Genomic DNA, 19775 nt, shown 5'->3' with positions numbered 1-19775 from the left:
TGCAAAAGTATCCAAGGAACAAGTTACACTAGTGGCCTCAATTGCTTTCTACATCAGTCTGTTGAAATCATTTCTGGAATATTTAATATACATTGTATGTTATGCTAAGTTGTGACAAAACAGGCACAATCCTACCCTCTCAACATGCTTCAGAAAATATACATATAGAAATTTAAAAAGAATTAGAATATAGAAAGTGTTGCTAAGAAAGTAGAGAATGCTATAATACACTATGGGAATCTCTGCTACAATTTTGGGTGTCAGGGAAGTTTTTTGGGGATATCTAATTCCTGAACATTTTGGAGGAGTATTAGTAATGTTTTACTGGATTTTCCAATATTAAATCTAGTACTGTTATCATAGCTACCATACAACTCCCACCACTAAAAACCTTTTTTTGTTTGTTTGTTTAAGAATTTGGAATTCTTTATTTTATTTTGATATGATTTGTATATATCAATATATACTGATATTGAGGTCTAGGCAGCACTCAATATATATTTCAATGTATCTAGTGAAATTGACTCTTTTAGGTGTACAGTTCTATTAATTTTGATAAGCTCATACAGTTTTGGGTGTACAATTTAATGATTCAACACTTACATACAACACCTGGTGCTCATCATAAGTGCATTCCTTAATCCCCATCACCCAGTTCACCCATCCCCACATCCACCACCCCTCTGATAACCATCAATGTTATCTATAGTTAAGAGTCCATTTCTTAGTTTGTCTCTCTCTCTTTTTTCTTTCCTCTCATGATCATTTGTTTTGTTTGTTTTGTTTCTTAATTCTACACATGAGTGAAATCACATGGTATTTATTTGTCTTTCTCTGACTGACTTATTTCATTTAGCATTATCCTTTCTAGCATCATCCGTGTCATTGTAAATATTTCATTCTTTTTTATGGCTGAGCTATATTCCATTGTATATATATACATCACATCTTTTTTTTAATGCACTATATTTATTTTATTTTTTTTCAAATATTGCTATGATTTTTTTAAAGTTTTAATTTAAACTCCAGTTTATTTTTTTAATAAATTTATTTTTATTGCTGTTTGATTTGTCAACATACAGAATAACACCCAGTGCTCATCCCGTCAAGTGCCCCCCTCAGTACCCGTCACCCAGTCACCCCCACCCCCCCGCCCACCTCCCCTTCCACCACCCCTAGTTCGTTTTCCAGAGTTAGGAGCCTTTCATGTTCTGTCTCCCTTTCTGATATTTCCCACTTATTTTTTCTCCTTTCCCCCTTATTCCCTTTCACTATTTTTTATATTCCCCCAAATGAATGAGACTATATAATGTTTGTCCTTCTCCGATTGACCTATTTCACTCAGCATCATACCCTCCAGTTCCATCCACGTCGAAGCAAATGGTGGGTATTTGTCGTTTCTAATGGCTGAGGAATATTCCATTGTATACATAAACCACATCTTCTTCATCCATTCATTCATCTTTCAATGGACACCGAGGCTCCTTCCACAGTTTGGCTATTGTGGACATTGCTGCTAGAAACATCGGGTGCAGGTGTCCCGGCTTTTCACTGCATTTGTATCTTTGGGGTAAATCCCCAGCAGTGCAATTGCTGGGTCGTAGGGCAGGTCTATTTTTAACTCTTCAAAGAACCTCCACACAGTTTCCCAGAGTGGCTGCACCAGTTCACATTCCCACCAACAGTGTAAGAGGGTTCCCCTTTCTGCGCATCCTCTCCAACGTTTGTGGTTTCCTGCCTTGTTAATTTTCCCCATTCTCACTGGTGTGAGGTGGTATCTCATTGTGGTTTTGATTTCTATTTCCCTGATGGCAAGTGATGCGGAGCATTTTCTCATGTGCGTGTTGGCCATGTCTGTGTCTTCTTCTGTGAGATTTCTCTTCATGGCTTTTGCCCATTTCATGATTGGATTGTTTCTTTGCTATTGAGTTTAATAACTTCTTTATAGATCTTGGATAAACCCCCTGTTTCTGATTCTTTCTTTTGAGGTGAGGTTTTCCTTCTAGTCATTTTGCTCAGTGCAGAGTGGCCAAAAACAAGTTATACTGGGAAAAGGAGAAAAAGAAGAGAAAGAAGGAAAGAAAAAGAAAAAAAAGAAGAGAGAAAAAAAGAAAGAGAGGAAAAGAAAAAAAGAAAAAAGGGGGAGGGGAAGAAAACAAATCAAAAAACAAAAAACAAGGGGGAGTATCCTCTGATTCTGTATCCTGTAAGTCCCTTGACTTCCCCTGGAACTTTCCAGTGCTGCTTGGTCAATAACTTGTTTTTCCCCTGTCCCTCTAGCTGGTCTTCTGGGGGAGGGGCCTGCTGTGCTGATTCTCAGGTGTCAGCACTTAGGGGAGCTGCTCAGCCCCCTGCCTGGTGCAGGGCTCAGTGGGGGTTGTTTAAGCTGCTTATCCTGTGAGGCCACTGTGAGGCTCAGTGGGGGTTATTTACCCCGTGAGGCCCCAGGAGGAACAACAAGTGGCGGCGGCCAGCGCTGGAGCCCTGGAGTCAGCTCCTGCAGTAGCTCCAGAGCTCTCCGTCTGCAGGGCCTGGAGACTCCGGGGCGGGGCCACTGATCTGCTCATCTAGGGGCCGCTGGCTGCAGGAGTGTCCTCGCTGTCCTGGGCTCTACAGGCCTCTGCCTGTCCCGGGGGGAGGCCGGATCCTGGTCTGTGTCCCGGCGCCCTGTGCTCCCGGGGCCTGTGCTGGTGGATTCGCGCTCCCGCCCCGCAGCCCCCTCCGCGGAGCCGCCCCCGAGCCCCCCGAGCTGCTCCCCCCCCGCAGCCCCCTCCGCGGAGCCGCCCCCGAGCCCCCAGAGCTGCTCCGGGTCCCGCCGTGCGCGCTGCAGCCCTTAGGGAGCTCGGCGCACTCTCCCGGGGCGCAGGTGCCTGTTAGTGTCCCCGGGAGCCCGAGGGCATCCCCGCCCTCCTGGGTCCTGCTCCACCTCCCCGCGAGCCCCTTTTCGCCCGGGAAGATCGGTGCAGCTCCTGCTCCTCCGGGACGGGGATCTCCTGTCCTGGGGACACTCGCCCCGGCCTCAGCCCGGCTCCTCGCGGGGCCCCACCCCCTTGGAGGCCTTTTGTGTCTTTATGTCTTTTTCCCCGTCTTCCTACCTGGATAGAAGCGCGAACTCTTCTCACTGTAGCATTCCAGCTGGTCTCTCTTTAAATCTCAGGCCGAATTCGTAGGTTTTCAGGATGATCTGAAGGTTATCTAGGTAATTTGGTGGGGACAGGTGACTTGGGGACCCTACTCTTCCGCCATCTTTCCCACATCATTTTTTAAAAAAGATTTATTTATTTATTTATTCATGAGAGACCCAGAGAGAGAGAGAGAGAGAGAGAGAGAGAGGGAGAAGCAAGCTCCATGCAGGGAGCCTAATGTGGGACTCGATCCTGGATCAGGGGATCACACCCTGAGCCGGAGGCAGACGCTCAACTGCTGAGCCACCCAGGCATCCCTGCACCACATCTTCTTTATCCATTCATCAGTAAGTTAATGGACGTTTGGACTCTTTCCATAATTTGGCGCTTGTAGCTGTCACTGAGCTTGTACAGTCATGTAGCCACCACCACAAAGGTTTTAACAAAATTTGTTTAGCCACTTAGACTTATTTCCTTCCCCATCCCCACTCCCTATCCCTGTAATTTAGCCTTTACCAGAATGGAACATATGTTGAGTAATACAGTATGTAACTTTTGAGTCTGGATTCTTTCACTTAGCATGATTCATTGAAATTCATTCATGTTTTTATTCCTTTGTATTGCCGAATAGTACTTCATACATAGATGTACCACTGTTGTTTTATCCATTCACCAATGAACATTTAGATTGTTTTCAAATTTTTGGCAATTATGAATAAAGTTACTATAAATGTTCATGTATAGGTTTTTGGGTGAACATAAGTTTTCCTTTCTCTAGGGTAAATAGGAGTGAGATTACTGGGTTATATGGTAAGTATATGTTTGATTAACCAAATAAGAAACTACCAAACTGTTTTCAAAAATGGCTGCACCATTTCACAGTCTCATCAGCAATGTATAAGAGTTCTAGTTACTTCACTTCTTTGTCAGCACTTGGTATTGTTTTGATTTCAGGCATTCTAGTGGATGTGGAGTACTATCTCATTATGCTTTCAATTTGCATTTCCCTAATGGCTAATTATTTTGAACATCTTTTCATGTGCTTGCCATACGCTTAACTGCCATCTTTATATATTTTTCAGTGAACTCTCATCTTAAATCATCTGCCCATCTTTTGTTCTGGGTATTTATTTTCTTAATAAGTATTGAGACCTCTTTATATAGTCTGAATACATGTCTTTTATCAGATACATGATTTACAAACATTTTCTCCTAATCTTTGGGTTGTCCTTTCCTTCTATTAACAGTGTCTTTTACACAGCAGATACTTTGTTTTTTATGAGATCCAATATATCAATATTTTCTTATATGGATTGTACTTCTGGTATTATATGTAAGAAATCTTTGCCTTACTTCAGATAACAATGTGTTTCTCTTATGTTTTTTCCTAAAAAAATTATACTTTGGTTTTACATTTAATCTATGATGTATTCTGCATTAATTTTTTGTATAGTGTGAAAAATGGATTGATACACTGTTTTTCTTGCCTATGGACACCTAATTATTGCAGCATCATTTGCTAATAAGACTGTCCCCATTGAATAACTTTTACTTTTTCATTAAAAAATCAATTGAGTATATATGTCTGGGTTGATTTATGAACTATTAGATCTATGTATCTATCCTTTAAAGTAGATCCTAAATTATCTGTTATATGAGGAAATGAACTTCACCAAAGTGAAACCTTGTTATATAAAGAATTGAGGGGGACACCTGTGTGGCTCAGCAGTTGAGCATCTGCCTTTGGGTCAGGGTGTGATCCCGGGGTCCTGGGATCAAGTCCCACATCAGGCTCCTTGCACGGAGCCTGCTTCTCCCTCTGCCTGTGTCTCAGCCCCTCTCTCTCTCTCTGTCTCTCATGAATAAATAAATAAATCTTAAAAAAAGAATTGAGGGAACTGGCAGTGCTCTGTCTGAATAATCAATGAATCAATGTCCACTCCTACCCATGGTATGATATTTGTCTCACTTAAGAATTCCATACCCAACTTGTTAGTGTGATGTCAAATTGTTTCTTGAGAGACCCACTCACACTCTCAAACTAATTTATGTCAAATACTAGAGCAATTTGAAATTGACTTCTGTGTGCTTGTTCTATTCTTCCCATCAACATCAAAACATTCTCAAATATCTCCTATTTAAAACATACAAGTAGTCCCTCTCCACTTACACTTTTTCTCTCATTGAAAGATTGCCTATATTCTTTCTTCCTACTCGATCCTAAATCTAACCCTTATCACTTCATTGAAACAATGTTTTCACGGTGCCTAGGTGACTCAGTAAGTTAAGTATCTAATTGATTTCAGCTCAGATCATGATCTCAGGGTCATGAGATCAAACCCCACATCAGGCTCCACACTCAGCACAGAGTCTGCTTAAGATTCTCTGTCTCTTCCTCCCTCTATGCCCCTCCCATGCTTAATCTCTAAGAAAAAAAAAGATAGATAAAAAAGATAAAAGAAACAATACTTCTAAAGTCACCAGTGAAATACATGTTGCCATCCATAGCTGATGCATGATACTCAGTTCTTCTCAAGTGAGCTCTAGGCTGCACTCAATATCTCATTCTTCATGCAACATTCTCTATCTTTGGTTTCTGTGATATTCACTATTCATAACCCTCTTGTCCTTCTCCATCTCCTTTGGCTGATGGTTGGCTCCCCAAATCCATTCTCTGCTTCTTCAGGGGAAATAAAATTTTAGCTGGGCACATGGCCACTAAAACCTCCATTATGGCTTGGTCTGTGCCTAAGTCAAGCAAAAAGATGTCTGCAACTTTCATGTCATTTTCTTAAAAGGGAGTCCTAACCTCTATTCCATTTCTTTCCTCATTTGTGAATGAAAATCTAGTGAAGAGCTAAGGTAGCATACCTGAAGGAGTGACAGGGCTACAGTATTGACCCTGGGTCCATGACCAATCCCATGGAGCAGAGCTGCTCATGCATCCTGATTGCCTGCTCTCCTTGGACAGTTTGTCCAAAGAAATTCATTTCTATCTTGTTTCAATCATCATATTTTTTGTCATTCTTTATTGTCAGTTTACCCCACATCTAATAAAGGAAAATTCTGATACCTAATAGTTGTTTTTTTTTAACGATTTATTTATTTATTTGTGAGGGAGAGTACATGCATGTACATGAGTGGGGGAAGAGGCAGAGGGAGAGAATCTCAAGCAGACTCCCCATTGAACATGGAGCCAGATACAAGGCTTGATCTCATGACCCATAAGATCATTTTTATTTTTTATTTTTTTAAATTTTTTAAATATATATATTTCTTTTATTGAAATTCGATTTGCCAACATATAGTATAACACCCAGTGCTCATCCCATCAGGTGCCCCCCTCAGTGCCCATCACCCAGTCACCCCATCCCCCTGCCTACCTCCCCTTCCACTACCCCTTGTTTGTTTCCCAGAGTTAGGAGTCTCTCATATTCTGTCATCCTCTCTAATTTTTCTCTCTCATTTTCTCTCCTTTCCCCTATAATCCCTTTCACTATTTCTTATATTCCCCTTATGAATGAAATGCAATATAACTCAGCCATTAGAAACAACGAATACCCACCATTTGCTTCTAGTGGATGGAACTGGAGGGTATTTTGCTGAGTGAAGTAAGTCAATTGGAGAAGGACCCATGAGACCATGACTTGAGCCAAAATCACCAGTCAGATGCTAAAACAGCTGAGCCACTCAGGCACCTCAATAATAGAGTTTTGCTGAAAAAAAAACTTAAAATATGTGGCAATCACTTGCTATAGTCAGGAAGTCAGTGCCACAACACACATACACACACACATACAAACACACACAAGCACAGATTCTGTAAGCTTGGAAGCTGGTAAGTTTCTTTATACCATGGTAAAAATGTTTTGTAAAACTGTCACCTGACCTAACTTGGAAGGGACATCACTTTCCTATAGAACCTGTATCATGAGGGAAAAAGCACTTGGAAAGAGCCAGAAGGTACATGTATATTGACTGCACCTTGACATTTTTTAATAAGACACTGTAAGAGAGATGTAAACTGACACACTATTTAAAGGCAGCTCCTTTAAGGAAGATTCGCAATGCCTGAAGCTATATTAATTAGTAATCATTAGCTTGGAGCCTTGTAGAGTTGGAAAAGCCAGTTACTACTAACCAAAGAACAGGAAATAAGACTGTAGGCCTCTTTCAAGCTTCCTCCATTAAACCCATGTAGGTCCTCTACACAAGAAAATGGGAGCCAGCCTAGTGGCAGACATAAGATTAAGTGTATTATGTTCTCTCTCAAGCCTATTGTTTCTGATGATGTCAAGCTAGCCATCCAATGCTGTGATTTTTATCCACAAAATGGTATCAATTCTGTGCATTTCATGCTGTCTCCACTGCCCCACCCATGTTATCATCATCGCTTGCCAGGAATATTAAGACAGCCTTAAAATCAGATTTTCTGCTCCACACTTGTCATTCAGTGCTTGGCATCACAGCTATAGTGATATTAAATACAGTAAATTTAATCATGGTACATCTGTTTAAAAGACCACAGCTCTTCAAATATATTAGAAAAAAGACCAAAACCTCAGATGGTCTATGAGGCCCTACAAAGTCTAACACCCAGCTACTACCTCTCCAAACATTTTTAAAATAAACTTATTTTAGAATAGTTTTATATTTACAGAAAGATTGCAAATACAGAGTTCTCATATATCCCCAAGCTATTTCCTCTATTAATATTAATATTATACATTTGTTACAACTGATGAACTAATACCATTATTATTAACTAAAGCACATATATTTAGAGTTATTTTTTTAAAGAGTTTATTTATTTGAGAGAGAGAGAGCATGAGCTGGATGGGGACTGCAGAGGGAGAGGGAGAAAAGACTTCTTGCTGAGCCGAGAACCTGATGTGGAGCTCAATTCCAGGACCATGAGATCATGACCTAAGCTAAAGACAGACTGTTTAACTGACTGAGCCACCCAGGCACTCTAGAGTTCCTTAATTTTTACTTGATATCTTTGTTCTTGGTTCCAGGAGCTTATCTAGGATATCACACTACTTTTAGTCATCTTGTCTCCATAAGACGTTTTGTCAGATTTTTCAATTTTTCATGTTTCTGATTATCTTGACAGTTTTGAGGTATAGTCAGGTATTGTGTAGAACACCTGTAGAAATTTGGGTTTGTCTGTTATTTTTCTCATGATTAGTATGGGGTTATGGGTTTTGGAGAGAATGACCGTGGAGGTAATGTGCCGTTTCCATCATATAATACCAAGGATACGTACTGGCAGTGTGACTTAACGTTGTTGATGTTCACCTGTCATGTGGTCCTAGCCTTACTTTGTTCCATTTCTCATTTCATTCTCAAAATTCTAGCCACACTGGCCATCTGTAAGTGCCATGGACACTTCAAAAATATGTCTCTCTCTCTCTGGAACATTCATTTGTCACTTTCACTCTCCACTTTCATATGATGAGCATCTGCTCATATTTCAGATCTATGCTCAAGGAACTTTCTCAGCAAATATTTCTCACAACTACCAGTTTTCAAGTCAGGCTTAGAGGGTTTTTGTCTTACATTTCTTTAGAATCGAATCATATTCTTTTTCGTTGGTGCATTTACTTACTACTAAACTATAAACTCCATGTGAGAAAAGACTATGTTTTATGTTTGCTTTATACCCAATTTATAAAGTATCCCTGCTAGTTAATGTAGTGCATGGCACAGAGTGGATCCTCAAGAAACAGTTGTCGAATAAAATACAAATGAACTAAAGTAACACTTTCTTAAATATTTGAATTGAACTAATAACAGTAGAAATATTATGAGACCCCTGTCAACATGTATAGCAGGCCCTTATAATGTATTACATCATAGTTCCTTGGCCTCACTGCTTTTAATGAAGTTTTGGTGAAAGTTCCATGCAAAGGTCCTTGCTGGACCATGGTAAGCCATATCTGGAACTGATACTGGGAGGGCAGTATACAACCCAGAGACAGTGGACTTGAAGTAGATTGAGTTAACATCTCTCTCACTTCAGTTTCCTGGCTTAATGTCCCAAATAAACTACTTGTCCCCAATTCTTTATCTCAAGGCTTCTTTTCAGGGGAACTATGACAACATCCATGTGTTCATGCCATCTGAGAAATCAAAACAGAAGGCAATCTGGGAGTATCTATTAAAACATTACATATACATATCCTTTGACCCAGCATTCTCAATCTTAGGAATCCACCTGTCAAAAATAAGAGTGTGAGTGTGTAGGATATATGTGTAAGAGTTCTTGTTGTAAAATTATTTAAAATCACAAAACCTGGAAATAATCTGATAGTACAACAAAAGAGAATGTTTGATACAATTATATATACCCATGATACTGAATGTCACATAGCTATTTAAATACAATAAGTTAGATCTGAATTTATTGATCAGGAAAGATGTTACAATTAAGTGAAAAAAATTATCAGGAGATGTGTAAAAGTTTATCCCATATTTTTAAAAGGAAGATAAATTGTCCTACATATATGTGTGTGTGTATGCTTCTGTAAGCAGGTAAAAATAGGGGAGCATAAATATATGGAGTTTATACCAGATATCTCAGAAAGACAGGGATATAAGGGGGAGAGCAATTTTCCCCCTTTTTACATCTTTTTAAAATTTACACAAATTATATGTACTATTTTGTGTAATAAAGGAATATTTTTAAAAGTGGAGACAAAATTTAAAAACAGCAAATCAAGACATATAAACGTAGTAATTTATAGAATAAATAAAAATTACTCAAATATCTCCTGTCTGTTTTTTTTAAGATTTTATTTATTTGAGAGAGACAGAGTGAGCACAAGCAGGGGGAGCGGCAGGCAAAGGGAGAAGAAGAAGCAGGATCCCCTCTGAGCAGGAAGCCTGTCGCAGTGCCCTAACCCAGGACCCTGGGATCATGACCTTAGCTGAAGACAGACTGCTTAAATGACTGAGCCACCCAGGTGCCCCTCAAATATCTCATTTCTAAGAATGGAATTAAAAAGAATCTGGTAGATATTCCATATGTGTTGAACAGAAATCAGGAATAAATATTCTTTCTTCAAATGCTAGAGTAGAAAAGTATCAATAATGAGTATTGAGGTTTTATATTTATTAAAGTATATCAGTTTAGCTTCTCAAGTGAAATGAAATAGGGAAAGATTCAAATGATAGCAATAATAATTAGATTTGAAAAACTATACTTATTAGGAAGAGATCTTCAAACCTAAAGATATTCAAGTCTTCATATGAATAAAAATAAAGGTATTTAAATGAAGAAACAAACAAATGAACAGGAAAAGAGTTTATGTTGTCTATACTGAAAATTTTTGAGATTGGTAGTAGACAGCATTTTGTGACTTGCCCTTTGAAAAAGCAACACTGGCATCAACATAGTTGGCATCTACAGCAGTGGCACCACATGCCACCTGGGGCCATATTCTTTCAGTCTTGTCCCCTGGCCATGCTTTGCTTTTCATTTCACACCTACACTTGGCCCTTCTTGACTATTGCCCTATTGTTTCCTAGACTTCCAGATGTAGAACCCTGCCCTTCATGTGTAACTTCAAAGTGCAGAGGAATTGACACCCTGTGGTCAGTTGTTTACTTATTTTTAAAAAAAAAAAAAAAAAAAAAAACACTGAAATTATAAAACAGAAACTAAAATTGTTATCTATATGGGGTGGAATTGGGAGAAACATAGTAAGACATATAAGAATAGAAGAAACAAATCCATGGATATTATTTTATATATAGACTTCTAAGCCATGTAAATTTTACACAATCAAAACATACATTTAAATAAAAACCCCAGAATTGGAAGCAACATATGCATTCATATACTCAAATGAATAACCTAATCATGCATAAAAATATTATTCCAAGTGACTTTTGAGTACAATATTTTGCCTATAGCTACTGAGTGGGATACAGTCTAAAAAAACAAAAATGAAAAAACAGCCATGCACAGAGAAATCTTTAACTTGATTTATATATATATATATTATATATATGTTGGTATATACCAATATGTTGGTATTATATATATTGGTATTATATGCATATAATATGCATATAATATGCAAACTATGATATTGGTATTGTAATTTAGAAACTATTTTATGATTATACAAAAAAGTAAATAGTGTTAATGCCATTGATACCAACACCTTCTGCATAAATATTGTAAATGTATATCATGTGTATAATAATCCAAAAGTTAAGAAACATTATAATATTAAAATGGAAATGGAAATATTAATTGGAATTCAACACGTGCCACTCACACATACACACACTAGCTATTCCAATGAAAAGTTATGGAATTAACAATGTTCCTATAGCAATGAGCGTAATAGTCCAGATCTTGATCTGGGGCTCCCTGAAACAATGATTGGCTTTAGATCTAGAACAAGGAAAGTACAAGGTGAACCTAAGACATTTTATTATGCAAGAAGGCAAGCAAATGTTCAAATGCTAATGGAACTTTGATTAGATAGGTTTGAAAGCAAAATGATTCTTTAAGAAAAGGTATTTGGGGAAATATGAAAAGATATGACTATTAATTGGATATTATTGTTAATTTGCTAATGACATTGTACAAATGGAGAATGCCTTACTTTTTAGAAATATGTGTTGAAATATTCAGAGACAGAATATTATAATGTATGGAGCTTATTTTCAAATGATTCAGAAAGTATATATCATATATATACATATACAGGCAAAACAAACATGGCAAAAATAATTACAGTTATCGAAGATGAATGATAGGTACAAGGATCATTGTACTAGTCTTCCAACTTTCCAGTATGTTTACAGTTTATATATATAAAAGATGGAAAAAATTATGTCCATGTACATCTAATAGAGCAAGGAACAGGAACTGCAGCTGACATTCCCCACAAGGTCCATTTTAGTGCTCTGATTCTATAGTAACAGAAAAGGAGATTTTGAGTAGTGGTTATAGAGAATAAAAGAAAAATGGAGGGATTAAAAAACAGCTTCCTATAAGCCAATATCATAACAGCTTGCTCATTAGATTAGTGTGATTACTTCTTTATTAGGCCTTATTTGAGCTGTCATCTGGTATCAATTAGGTCAGTTATAGTGTGTCAGGTCTACCGGAGGGAAATGGAGCAAGGTCCATCATGGCGTGAAGATGGTGTAATTAAAGCAATGGAAATAATGGCTACTCTTCATTTAACCCTCATCCAATCAACCAAGCCCATATTGGCCTTCCACTCATGTTGAATGCTAAAGATGTGGAAGGAGGAAAAGATACTGCCAAAATAGAGTTTTTAAAATCTCATTTCAATCATCAAATCAAATCAAATCAAATCAAATCATTAGTGAGGTGGTGAGTTACAACTAAAATATGAATTATCAGTGTAGAGACTAAAAAAGAGGGCATAATTCATTTATAAGTAAGTTCCTTAATAACTCAGTTATATATATATGTATATTTGTTATACATCATGTACACATACATACACATACACACACCATCTTCCCAAAAGAGAAAGAAGAATAAAGATGAGTCTGTGCATCTTTTACTAGAAATGCAAAATTTTTGCATAGGTAGTCTAGAATTAAAGGAAGAGCATTTTAAGCAGACATAAATTGAACACATATTGCCCTTGAGCCTTGGAGAATCTAAGCAAAATCTTGAGACCAAAGTATGGTTGTATTGAAAATCTTTTCAAAGTAATTTCAAATCAGGTTGAATTTATTCAGTTTCAGCTCATATATAAAGGTAACAGAGAAAGCATGAAAGATTCAGAAATCCAATTTAGTCTAAGCATTAAAATATTAGCAGCAGGAGTAAGATTGGGATAATTATTCCAAAAAACTGAACTATGGTGAAATTCTATATATCTGTATCTATCTATATCTATATCTATATCTATATCTATATCTATATCTATCTATATCCACACCCCTGATAGATAATAAGGCGTTTGGGACAATAGTTATGCATGACATACATGAGATACCAATTTTAATAAAACTTGTCCTAAAAAAAAAAAAATTGGCCTTATGAATATTTAAATTAGGCTTAATTATTACTCCAATCTACAAAATCATTCGTTCATGACTCAGAAAGCTTTCCAGGACTTCACAATTTTATGTATAGAAATTCAGCCGTATAGGTAGTTATCATACACCATATTGTCTAAGTAGTTTCTTCAATGAAAAAGCTGATAAGAACTTGTCATTTCTTTTTCTTTCATAAAAATAGAATACAAAAATAGGGAATATGGAGGTAAGGAGCACACAGTGTTTATTTGTGTGTCACTGGTAATCTGGATTACAAATTAATGGATGTCTGAGTGAAGATGCATGACATTGATCTGTTCTCTGACCCTAATATTACCATGCATGACTCTTTGACCTGTCTTTGACAAGTCATTTCATCTTTCTGGGCCTCAGTTTTGTCATTTATGAAATGAGGAGAGCATATATTACCAGATAATACTTAAATTACTACTCAGCTTTAAATTCTGTATCTTTTATGACTTAGTTATCTCTTTCTAAAGTTATTCACCTTTATCATGAAGGAATCAGGCAAATGCAAAGAAAGCAAAAGTGATATCAGATTCTTGGAAATAGTCCTTCTTCCTCTCCTACTTTTTCTTAATTCCTTTTCTTTTTTAATATTTGGGCATTATTCCTCATTTAACTGATAAAATCACCTAAACTGTAGGATGTTATGGTAATTATAATATCCTATCAAATTTCCTAGCTTGTCACAGAATTTGCAGGTCTTATTTCCCATACTAATTGCCTAAATCTCTTAGTATCAATAGATTTTAGCCAATGGCATCCTTGTACTAATAACATTCTAAATTTGTTCTAGCTTAAATATTATTATGCTGTAATAAAGCTATTCCTTATCACAATTCTTGTGCTTATGGATTTCCTTTGATGATCCTAAAGTTGTAATAAAATATTGTTTAAGTCTTCAAACCTTAAAAAGCTATTAGCATTAGACACAAGATAAAAGATTGTATCTAGTTTAGTTTTAAACCTTGATTCTTTGTTTATACAATACTTTCCCTGTTTATCCTGCCAACTCATAGTAGAAGATGGCTTTAACCCTATGCTTTTAGGAAAAAAAAAAAAAGACTATCAACAATATTACCGCCTCAAGTCCAATTTTATGGCAAAGACATCATGCTATCCAATCTCTGGCACTCTTCATAGTTTTTGATCCAGAGTTTGACAGGCAGTAGCTTTCCTTTGCTTTCCAAGTGAGCCTGGGGAGGCCAGTTCACCAGGGCTCCCTGCAGTTCTACCAGAACATGGACAAGTTGATCTGCATCCCAATGCCTGCCATCGGGGCTATATGAAAATGCAGCCTCACTAATAGAAGCACAATATGCGAGATGCCAGTGCATCTCTGTGATTTACAATATGTCTAATGTGCAAGCCCAATGAAGAGGTTTGTTGTCTACCATAAAACCAGATGGATGTAAGCAGTGATTAGAAGCAATTAACTCTGTTCAGCACTAAATAACTTTCCATCATTAATGTACATTTTTCCACCTCATTAGAGGTACGGAGGAGAGCAAGAGGTAAGGAGTACTCAATTTGAATTTCAGATATGCATATGTTTAGAGGAAAAAAACTCACAAATTTGCAAGGAAAACAGAATACATTTTAAGAGAGCCTTATTTTGAAGCCATTTTGTTCCATCAATACTGGCATGGGCATATTCTCAATTTCACCAGCCATCCACCAAGACTTAAGTGAATAGGAAACTTATGAAGTTAAGAGCTGGTAAGAAATGCAAGAAGGTATCAAAAACTGAGTAAACAGGGAAGCCTGGGTGGCTCAGGGGTTGAGCATCTGCCTTCGGCTTGGGGCATGATCCTGGAGTACTGGCATCAACTCCCACACCGGGCTCCTTGAATGGAGCCTGCTTCTCCCTGTGCCTGTGTCTCTGCCTCTCTCTCTCTGTCTCTCTCTCTCTCTGTGTCTCTCATGAATAAATCAATAAAATCTTAAAAAAAAAAAAAACCTAAGTAATAATGGAAGCAAATTTTCTTGTTTTGCTTCCAATTAATAACAGTAAGTTTTCAATGTTTGGTAATGTCATTTCAGAGGATAAAGCTAGAAATATGTATTTTCTAAAATACATTTAAAGAACTTCAGCCTGAGGCACTAAAAAGTCACTGAATCCTTCTATACAGACATCAAGAATGTACAATGCCATTTCAGTTATTTGATGAATCTACTAAGTAGAAGTTTTGCTGATTGATATTATTAATTAAAAAGGTAAATTATATCCTCCCCACCCAAAAAAAAGACTTTCAAAATTCACTGACTTCTTAAAGTGATATAGGAAAAATTCTAGGTCACATGCTTACGATGTAAAATTAAATGAATAAGGGTGATACACTATGATCTCAAATATATCAAATATTTAGGAAAAATATTGGAAATAAGTAAACTAAAACAGTGATTTTATAAAATATTTTATTTATTTATTCATGAGAGACACACAGAGAGAGGAGGAGACATAAGCAGGGGGAGAAGCAGGCTCCCTGCAGTGAGCCTGATGCAGGACTTTATCCCAGGACCCTGGGATCATGACCTAAGCTTGAAGGCAGACACTCAACCACTGAGCCACCCAGGCATCCCTAAACTAAAATGGTATTAATGAATATTCTAGATAATAGGTTTCTGGATGATTCTTTCCCTTTATTATTCTGATTTATGTTCCCCAACTTTTCTGTAATGTACAATTATTTTTTCATTTATATCTTACTTTGCTCACCAGAGGACTGGACATAGCTTAAAAAGTGATAATAATTGAGTTAATAGGTGTTCTGCGTGTATAAATATATATAAAAATAGTAAAGCAGAGCAGTTAAGAACATGTGATTCATGTATATTTCCCTTTGATAACTATGAGTGGATAATATTTATTGTTTATCGAAGTCTGCGATTTTTCTTAAAACGTATTTTTTTAATGATACTAATAGATAAGGTGTGTAATACTTGCCCTTTGCTAGGTGTTGTTCTAATTTATATGTATGGACTCATTTAACGCTTACTCAATAATCCTAAGAATCAAGGACTGCTATTATAAAAAATCCTACCATGGTTAATTTAAAGCTACCAATGATTTATCAATCAGATTGCAAAATTCCTGACCACATAACAATCAGCTCACAAAAACAAGTACAAGCTCGCTCCAGCACATCATTATTTATTAAGGGCCTAACTGCATGTTTTGCAAAACTGGGCATGCCATGAATAAATAGAAACATCAACAGTTCTGTTTCTAAAATGATGCCATCAATATGTATGTTGTGGGGGACACTGTTGTCAATAGCCACCCCTATTTTCTCCCATTTCTCTCTCCTAAAAGAACTTGATTATGCATGTTGTCCACTCCTTCTCCTACTCTAGAGAGGACATTCTGATGCATCCACATAAAGAAGAGCTTGGCCTTCACCTAATACTATTATTGGTCAAAAAATGGGCACATACTTACTCTGACCTGAACAGACTAAAGAGAAGAATATAGACTCCATACTTTGAGAAGTGCATTTCTAATGCTCCTATTGTTTGTGAACAGAGAAACATGTAATGACTTGTCTGACTGCCAAAGCAAGTCCTTTTGAAACCAGGAGTGGAAACAGATTTAGGATGAAGCTGAGGCTGAGAGAGGCAAAGAAAAACAAGACACCAGGAGTCTTTGATAATACCTCTGAGCCACTCATTTACACTAAATCTCTTGTGAAACTATCAACACCATCATTGTCTAAGCAGGCAGAGCTGGAGCTTTCTTTTACTTGGAAGCCAAAAGCATCTTAACTGATATAGGCTTTAACTCAGAGACAATACAATAAACTGTATGATACACCTAGTTAGTAGCTCTAGCCAGGCTTACCTATCTGCATATAAATCCTTAAAGCTGGCTACAAAATTCACATTTTCTGGTTTGGGTACCTAAGTGTCTTGTGAAAAGAGCACTAAATGAGATAGAGGTGGTGAAACATAGTATTATCTTCCTTCTCATAATCAAGCAGAGGCACCTACAGAAGGACAAATGTGAATGGTGGGAAGTTAATTCTTGCCTAAGGAACACTGCCTCTGAAGATAGCAATTGGAACTGGGTGGAGTTAGTTACTGCAAGCATATCAAAAACAAGTGCAAAAGTGAGGGACAAAAGTTATGCACTGACTCTTACCTAATTTAAAACCAACATGACATAGAAAATAAATAGCTGGATCTTGTTTAGAAAGATAAACAGCTAAATGACCCCTTCTCCCACATGTAAGCTAGAAAATATTCAACTATGTTGAAAACATACAAATAAATCAGAGTTTAGCTATGTTTTCACTTTATGAAGTTCTGGCACATAAAATAAAGCCATATAAAATCCAATCCTAAATCTTGCTTTCCTTACCATAGTACACATAGAATGGGATAGATTATGCCCACGAAACTTCAAATATTGACTTTAGGAAAAAGGGCTTTTGCAAATCTGAATTTATAAATACTTTCAAAATGAAAGTCAGGCCAAATTGTACGCCCAAATCTTAGATTAGCACTGATCATTCATACCCTAAAGAAAGCTAACTCTTGCTACAAATCACATCTACCAGTCAATTTTACTATCTACACTTCTGACCGATACCTACTTGCCTGCCTGTGAATATTTTCAGCATAGACTGAATATCTGAACTCCATAGCTCTTACTTTACTCATACTCCTATCTGTCCCAAAATACAGTGGACTCTTGAATAACCTGAGTTTGAACTGTGTGGGTTGATTTACATGTGGATTTTTTTTTTTTTTTTTACAGCATGGAATACATATAACATACAGATTATGTCTTAATAGACTACTTTATGTTATCAGCAAAGCTTCTGGTCAACAGTAGGTTATTAGTAATTAAGTTCTTGAAGAGTCAAAAATTATACACAGATTTTCAACTCTGTGAGGGGTTACCACCCCTAAATCCTGTGTTGTTCAAGGCTCAACCATACAGTTATCTCCCTGTGCTTTTGGTAGTTTCTGAAATTAATTTGTTAGCTTGATAGCTCCACCTAATACCTCTGTAACTGTGATAATAACTAACCAGGATACTTTTTTTAATACCCTGGAATCAATGTATAAGTGAGTGAGTGTCTGGTTTATGTGTAGAGTATAATAAAGAATGATGAAAATAGTATGCAATATGGTCCCTGTCACAAAACATTTACAACTTAATTGTGAAGATAAGATTACGATTTTTGGACAAAATCAAACATTACAAGGCCCTATACAAATGATAATATTGAGAAAGACAGAAATTTCTTATCTATTGAGATTTAGCCTGTAATCATTTACCTCTTATAACCCAGGAAACAAGCACAAAAAAGCTTTTATCATGTGGTACATTCCAAGGCCTTTATAAAAAGGGAAGCCTTAAGCCCCCACCTGGAGATTATTTCCTATTTTTACAATAACTTAACAAACTAAGCTACATAATTGAGGCAGACAAATGATTTAAAAGTTACAAAATAGATCTTGAGAGAAATAATGGTCCAGAGCAAAACGAAGAAAAAGAAAACCTTTAATAATAGGGCAATAATCCTACATATCTCAATGGCCCCTAAGAGCACTATGTTTTAATTATTGTTCTTAATGATGACTCTGAATCATCAAGAAAGAATGAAATTAGAATAATCTGCTTAAGATGGCAAGGAGGCATATAAAATTAGCTTTGAAACTGTTTCATTTGAAATAGTGAAGTTGTAGTGTTTATGACAGGGGATCTGCTATCCAGAATTTCTAATGCTCCTAGTGTACAGAGGCTTCACCATACACTTTTGTTCTAGAAAATTCCAGGGAGACACCTGGCATTGGCAGTCTTTTTAAGCTTTTGAGAATAACTCTCATGAGAGAGAGAGAAAAAAAAAAAAGTTGACATTTCTTTCTAGACTATTTTCCAAGATGAAGTGTTTACAAACTCATGGCTTTGGGGCAGTTTACCAAGTAGTGAAAAGAAGATGGTAAATTCTAAACCCTTTAAAATGGAGGGCATTCTAAGGAATTTTACCTTGCTGCTTCTGTTTTTCTGCAAAGTGAGCCATTCAGGCATTGCATCTTCTGAAATTTCCTCGCCTCTTTCAGGGAAGCATATTGGGGCAGAGCTTGCCAGCTGTCTGCTCCCTTTGCCTTCTGCTGCCATTATCTTGAGGTACCGCCCTACCTTCTGGCCCTCCAGCTTGTGGGGGGTGGGGAACAGGGAGGAGAACAGAACTCTTCCTGCCTCTGACATGCGTAACACAATGAAAAGAGCAGAAGGATAGATATCTATACATATATTTGTCTCTCTGTACATACAGACATACATAGACTGATAATGTGAGTGTGCACATGTAGATGCTTGTGAATCCCCATGCCCGGTGCCAGAATATCTCTATATGTATATATACACAGTATATATTCCATATGCTCTTTCTTTCTGCAGCACGCATATGCAGCTGGGAATAACTACTGTGAAAAAAAATTACATGCTTACCACAGACAAATTATCGAGTAGAATTAAGAATATATGGAATTTAGCTATTATAAATTCTTCTCATCTGCTGCTTGCCTTTATTAAAACATGCCCATACACCTTAAGAAAATATATAGATT

At 37.0% G+C, this 19775-nt stretch overlaps 1 long non-coding RNA gene across 1 annotated transcript in view; it reads right to left on the bottom strand.

Moving 5' to 3' along the window:
- Positions 1-1179: 1179 nt before the first annotated feature.
- The window catches only part of LOC112647353 (uncharacterized), a 97588-nt gene continuing 78992 nt past the window's right edge, over positions 1180-19775 (bottom strand). Inside the window, exons 4-5 of the long non-coding RNA XR_007407794.1 lie at positions 3096-3195; positions 1180-2045 (exon numbers count right to left, since the gene is read on the bottom strand). This is a non-coding gene — a long non-coding RNA (uncharacterized LOC112647353). The remainder of the gene's footprint in view (positions 2046-3095; positions 3196-19775) is intronic.

This window comes from Canis lupus, chromosome 32, assembly GCF_003254725.2.
Source record: "Canis lupus dingo isolate Sandy chromosome 32, ASM325472v2, whole genome shotgun sequence".
Taxonomy (NCBI): domain Eukaryota; kingdom Metazoa; phylum Chordata; class Mammalia; order Carnivora; family Canidae; genus Canis; species Canis lupus.
Note: the sequence above shows the minus strand (reverse complement) of the source record. Positions and strands in the feature narration are given on the sequence as shown.